The sequence below is a fragment of the Triticum dicoccoides genome, chromosome 5B, assembly GCF_002162155.2.
Source record: "Triticum dicoccoides isolate Atlit2015 ecotype Zavitan chromosome 5B, WEW_v2.0, whole genome shotgun sequence".
In the NCBI taxonomy this organism is placed as follows: Eukaryota; Viridiplantae; Streptophyta; class Magnoliopsida; order Poales; family Poaceae; genus Triticum; species Triticum dicoccoides.
The window spans coordinates 610,233,759-610,241,035 of NC_041389.1; positions in this window are offsets into that span (position 1 = coordinate 610,233,759).

The window sequence follows — 7,277 nt, forward strand, 5'->3', positions numbered from 1 at the left end:
GATGATCACATGATGAACAAGTGAAGATGAATACAAAGCAAAGCTTCCCCACATTGTGTATGGGGGAGAGACTTGAAGACTTCACCAATGTCTTGCCTTCATCTTGAGCTAAGAAGAAACATCAACATCAAGCTCAAGTGAACGGCTCGTGTCAAAGGTATTAGTTCCTTTGACGTTAGTGTTGTGGAGTGATGACCACCAAAAAGAAACATATACACTCAAGAATGGATTCTCGATAGCTATGTAGTGTAGCTCTTTTATGATTCTTGAGTTATAGGGATCCCGCACTATTAAGAGGGGATCAAAGGGGTTTGTGATGGATTTGCTCAAGTCAACATCTTCTTTACACAATTCCACTCCTATCCTATATACCAAACAAAATCCAAAGCCAAATAGGTTTCCCAAATATATGATAACACCTTTTGCATATTTGGCACCCTCCATTTTGGTTGATCTTGGATGGTTCTCTATGTGAGGACTTGGGGTTTTTCCATAGCTTCAAAACGAGCCCAAGATCATAAAAATCGGAGTTCATATGAAAAAGTTATGCATGTTTTACTTTCGGTATGCTGGCTGTTTTCTGCGGGGACGGAAGTTCCGGGCAGTCCGGAAGTTCCGGGGAAAGTTCCGGGTTAACCAGAGAGTTTGCACAGATCTGGTCCAAAGGGAGCCCGGAAGTTCCGGGGGCCAGAAGTTCCGGGCAAATTCCGGGCCAAGTTCCGGGCTAACCAGAAAGTTTGCACATATGTGTCTAATAGGGGGCCCGGAAGTTCCGGGCTGTGTTTCTCTGTGCGTAACGGGCAGATTTGGTGGGGCACTATATAAGGCACCCTTCTTCCCCATCGAGTTAGAGCTTTTGCATCTGAGATTTCCCCATTTTTTTGAGCTCTATCCTCATCCCCAAGCCTCAAAACTCCAATCCATTTGGGGGAAAATTATCCCATGGATCTAGGGTTCATTGGTTGACCTCCTCCATTGTTCCTCTCCTCTCCCATCCCTCCATAGCATTAGTTGCTTTTGGTGGGATTTGAGAGAGAGGGATTTGAGCCTTCTCATGCTACACCCCGAAAAGATTTGTGAGAGTTCTTGAGAGAGATTTCATCCAAGCATACAACCACTCCTCCTCTCTCTTTTGACCAAAGCAATTTGTGATTTGAGCAAGTCTTGAGCATTTCCCCCTTGATCTTGTTACTCTTGGAGGTTGGAGACTCCTAGGCGGTAGGAGTGCTCCGGTGAGGAATCAACTTGTGATTTGTCCCCCGGAAAGTTTGTGAAGGTTTGGAGGCCGCCTCAAGGTCTACCACTAGTGGATGGGAATCGCCTTCGTGGTGATATCTCAAGGAGAATAGGGTGAGCCTTCATGGCGTTGGTGTGCCTTCGTGGTAACATCCACCTCTCTAACGGTGACTAGCTTCCCTCCAAGGAAGTGAACATCGGGATACATCCTCGTCTCCGTGACTTTGGTTATCCCTAACCCTAACTCCTTACTTGTGGTTTACTTTGGTCATTTGGCCGTGCATTCACTATATCTTGTTGTCCTCATTATATTGTGGTGGTTCATTATATTGTGTTGGCCATTTCCTTGTAGAGATTATTTAGGCCTACACTTCATGTTCCACAATTCATACTTGCTACTATTGATATACTTTGTGATTAGTGTGAATTGCTAACTTGTGTCATACACTTCCATATATTGCGATATTGCTCAAGTAAGTTTGTGTAACTTACTTGAGTTTGCTTGTATAATTCAATCCCATATATTGTGATACAATTTGTGTAAGCTTGTATTGCTTACTTGTGGTTGTGTGTATTATTCATTTCCATATCTTGTGATATACATTGAGTAAGTTTGTGTGACTTACTTGTGCTTACTCATATCCTCGTTGTTCCCATCTTGTTTATGCTAAGTTGTTGGTGCACTTAGTGAGCCTAGTATATTTAGGATTTGTGATTGAAAAGTATCCCCTTAGTTTATTTCCGCATTAGGATATAGCCAAATCTGTAAAAGATTTTAAAATGCCTATTCACCCCCCTCTAGGCGACATCGTGGTCCTTTCAACTTGCATTTCATAAAATAAAGCGACAACCATATGGCTCCCGCCAGTTGCCGATAACTCGGTTACAAAACATGATCATCTCATACAATAAAATATAGCACCACGTCTTGACCATATCACATCACAACATGCCCTGCAAAAACAAGTTAGACGTCCTCTACTTTGTTGTTGCAAATTTTACGTGGCTGCTACGGGCTGAGCAAGAACCGTTCTTACCTACGCATCAAAACCACAACGATAGTTCGTCAAGTTAGTGCTGTTTTAACCTTCGCAAGGACCGGGCGTATCCACACTCGGTTCAACTAAAGTTGGAGAAACTGACACCCGCCAGCCACCTGTGTGCAAAGCACGTCGGTAGAACCAGTCTCGCGTAAGCGTACGCGTAATGTCGGTCCGGGCCGCTTCATCCAACAATACCGCCGAACCAAAGTTTGACATCCTGGTAAGTAGTATGACTTGTATCGCCCACAACTCACTTGTGTTCTACTCGTGCATATAACATCTACGCATAAAACCAGGCTCGGATGCCATTGTTGGGGAACGTAGTAATTTCAAAAAATTTCCTACGCACACGCAAGATCATGGTGATGCATAGCAACGAGAGGGGGAGTGTATCTTCATACCCTTGAAGATCGCTAAGCGGAAGCGTTTATCAACGCGGTTGATGTAGTCGTACGTCTTCACGATCCGACCGATCCAAGTACAGAACGCACGGCACCTCCGAGTTCTGCACACGTTCAGCTTGATGAAGTCCTCGCCTTCTCGATCCAGCAAGACGGGTGAAGTAGTAGATGAGTTCCGGCAGCACGACGGCATGGTGACGGTGTTGGTGAAGAACAATCTCCGCAGGGCTTCGCCTAAGCACTACGGAAACTATGACGGAGGATAAACTAGAGGGGACGGGGTTACCGGCACACGGCTTGGTGTTTCTTGATATATATTTGGTGCTGGACCTGCCCCTCTATTTATATGTTGAGCCTTGGGGTCTAAACTTGGAGTAAAAGCCTCCACAAAGGCGGTTTCACCCGAAAGGCAAGAGTCCTTCTCGGACTCCAGGGCCAGACGCCAGGGTTCCCGGCGTCTGGACCCAGACGCCAGGGACCCTGGCGTCTGGCCCCTGGACTCCGCAAAACTTCCTTTTGCGCTTTCCAAAAACCTTGTGGGCTTTTCCCTTTGGCCCAAATAACGTGTTCTCGTACCCAAACATTTCAGGAAACATCCGTAACCCCTTCCGGTGAATTCCGGAACCCTTCCGGAGATCAAACACTATTATCCCATATATCAAACTTTATCTCCGGACCATTCCGGAGTTCCTCGTCATGTCCATGATCTCATCCGTGACTCCGAACAACATTCAGTTACCAACATACATAACTCATATAATACTATATCGTCAACGAAACGTTAAGCGTGCGGACCCTACGGGTTCGAGAACTATGTAGACATGATCGAGACACGTTTCTGGTCAATAACCAATAGCGGGACCTGGATGCCCATATTGGCTCCCACATATTCTACAAAGATCTTTATCGGTCAAACCGCATAACAACATACATTGTTCCCTTTGTCATCGGTATGTTACTTGCCCGAGATTCGATCGTCGGTATCTCAATACCTAGTTCAATCTCGTTACCGGCAAGTCTCTTTACTCGTTCCGTAATACATCATCTCGCAACTAACTCATTAGTTGCAATGCTTGCAAGGCTTAAGTGATGTGCATTACTGAGAGGGCCCAGAGATACCTCTCCGACAATCGGAGTGACAATCCTAATCTCGAAATACGCCAACCCAACAAGTACCTTCGGAGACACCTGTAGAGCACCTTTATAATCACCCAGTTACGTTGTGACGTTTGGTAGCACACAAAGTGTTCCTCCGGTAAACGGGAGTTGCATAATCTCATAGTCAGGAACATGTATAAGTCATGAAGAAATCAATAGCAACATACTAAACGATCAATTGCTAAGCTAACAGAATGGGTCAAGTCAATCACATCATTCTCCTAATGATGTGATCCCGTTAATCAAGTGACAACTCATGTCTATGGCTAGGAAACTTAACCATCTTTGATCAACGAGCTAGTCAAGTAGAGGCATACTAGTGACACTGTTTGTCTATGTATTCACACATGTACTAAGTTTCCGGATAATACAATTCTAGCATGAATAATAAACATTTATCATGATATAAGGAAATAAATAATAACTTTATTATTGCCTCCAGGGCATATTTCCTTCACCAATGGAATTAGTTGCCAGGCGCCACTGAGTATATACGTTCTGCTCGTCCTCATGCTCGTGATCATCACCATCGCCATCTCCCCCTTGGTTATAAATTTTTTCAAGTATAGGTGGTGGAATGTTCATAGGACCTTGGAAACACAAGAAGAAGGTTAATTAGTAAAGGGAAACTGACGGTGTCCTGGACTAGGGGGTACTCAACGCGTCGTCTCCCGATCAGTTGGATTGGGCCGAGGACCCCCATGGCCGTATACTCATGGGCCAGTCCGGACAGCTGCCGCATACAAGGAAGAATCAAGAAGACCTGGCGATCAAGACAAGGACTCCTCCCCCACCGGCGTATTCGGCTAGGATTCTTGTTATCCTAGGCCTCTGGTGCATTATATAAACCGGGGCCAGGCTAGTCGATAGATATACAACAACAATCATACCATAGGCTAGCTTCTAGGGTTTAGCCTCTCTGATCTCGTGGTAGATCAACTCTTGTACTACCCGTACCTTCAATATTAATCTAGCAGGACGTAGGGTTTTACCTCCATCGAGAGGGCCCGAACCTGGGTAAACATTGTGTCCCTTGTCTCCTATTTCCATTGATCCTAAGACGCATAGTTCAGGACCCCCTACCCGAGATCCGCCGGTTTTGACACCGACATTGGTGCTTTCATTGAGAGTTCCGGTGTTTGATCGGCAAAAGGATCAATGGCTCGACTGCAAGTCAACTGCGACGTCGGCTTCTTCGTCACCAGCTCGACTCGTCACCTTGGCTTGACCGAGGACTGCGCCCTACCTCCGATCGTCATGTTCGGATGAGGGCCTTCATTAACACCAACTCCGATCTCTATCAAGATCATGGAGGAGTCATCCATGGAGCTCAGGGGCTCAACGTCAACATTGCCCTCAGGCGACCGTGCTATTTTTCTGGACAGCAAACTTGTATCCGCCGCCACCGCCTCCTTGAGTGTCACTTAAACGATTACTTCGGTGGAATTATGCGGAATTAAATCTACAACAACCCTGCAAAAATTTCATCGAGTTCCGATGGAGGAATCTCCGGCAATCTCTGATATACCGGAGCCGTGTTGAATCTGGACGAGAATCCGGATGAGTTTAGGGCGTGGTATCCAGCATCTAGTTCGGATGTCATTTGGAGGATCCAACCGTTGATTTTCTGCGGAATTCCCATATCTACCACGTGTCAAAAATTCAGCTTGATCCGACCGTCCAAACTCCGGGAAAGTTCCGATTAGTGCATCACTTTTTGGATCTGTTTTCTGCGCGAGAACGAATCCGACCCGAATTCATCTTCTTATGAACGGGATCTCGGACATCCTTTTTGAAGGAAGTTTTCGTATGGGGTGTTGTGTTTTATTCTCAAACACATCCCAGTAGTATTAAAAGTATTCTTGCAATACGAACTTCACCATCGCGCTGGTGTCAAACCAGCCCGACAACATCACTCTATGGCGGCCGACCTGCGTTAGACACGTCGTCGCTTTGTTGAGCCGAGCTCAATTTCTTCGGATCATCATCTCGGCCAGCCGAACAATAGTTCGGCATCGCGAAGGATAAATCGTCACCAACATCGCCGCCCCACGGATTACACGGAGCGGGCACACCGGCATCAGCCACGTCACGACCTGCATCGGCAGGGCCGCACTGTTGCTTTTTCAAGCTGGTGGCCATCATGCCGACCTACTTCGACTCACCGGCTGACACCGAGGTTTCATCACGCTAGCTGAACCGGGGGCTTCATCATCTCTTCATCAACCTACTCCGAAGACTTCGGCATCGCTGGCCGACCAACTCCGTCACGTTGGCTGGACCGAGGGCTTTGCCTCGGCAAGCCAACCTTTGCCAGCATCGCCATGCCGTTGCTTTATCGCCCATCAGGTGATAGGTGTGCGGATCGAGTCCCAATTTTGGGAATCACCTTTCTTCGGATTGCTACAACAAATAAGTCAGGTGCTATTAATCCTAGTATTTTTTGCTTGTTAGGGTTCATTTTTCCTAATAAATTATTACTCTTTGTTCGTCATATGTACACAGGTTTATCAAATGGTGGCCGCATTAACGACGGTCGCATGGTGGTTCGGTCAGTTTCCGTACATAGTCCGGCGAACGCCGCATCCGGAACTCGAACCGACCTGTGAATTCAGGCATTGCCATGCCTTTATCGCATCACGCCGCCGCCCTGCATCGACATTGACTTCGGCGCCAGGCCATATTTCTTTTATTACTTACTTTGCATAAATTATTTGTTATGCAACAATTTTTTTATTTTATTATTATTACTATTATCTCCGGTTTGCACTATTTTTTTTGTGCACAGGAAAATGATCGAGCCGGACTATATCCTTTGGCATCACCTCGGCTGGACGGGGGGCTTCGTCAACACTTCATTACCCCATGCCGGGGACTTCGGCATCACCCTGCCGTCCTGCATTGACCGTGCTATGTCACCACTTCGGAGTGCCGAGCTCTTTGCTCCGCCACCTCAGGACCGGCTCGGGGATGGAACCTTGTCCCGCGTCAAGCTCGGACCGCGTCATCAATATCGAACACATTAACCAGCTAAGTTGTCTTCATGCTCAAAGTTTAAAATTTTTAACTTGTGTTTGGCTCAGCCAAGCATTATACTTTTTTGGAAAAAAGTTGCTTGTAAAAATTTCCTTGTCCAAACTTTGTTTGTGACGCGCAAATTCAAATACCCCGTTTACTTGGGGGCTTCTTTCATGAAGCTTTTTCCTCTTGCATATGGTTATACTTGTACGGCTTCGTTCCTTGTTCGTGTATTACGCCACAATATGCACCATATTGACTTAAGCGATTTGCAAGCTGGGTTGCCTGGCTCCTGTGCTTACCCCTACGTCCCCGATTGTCCGGCTAGGGAGTAAAGGGAGCACCTCTGCGATTGTCACGATCGGGTCAACCGAGCCGGACCTCAGACTGGGTGAAGCCGAAAGCTAGCGCTCTTATTGTT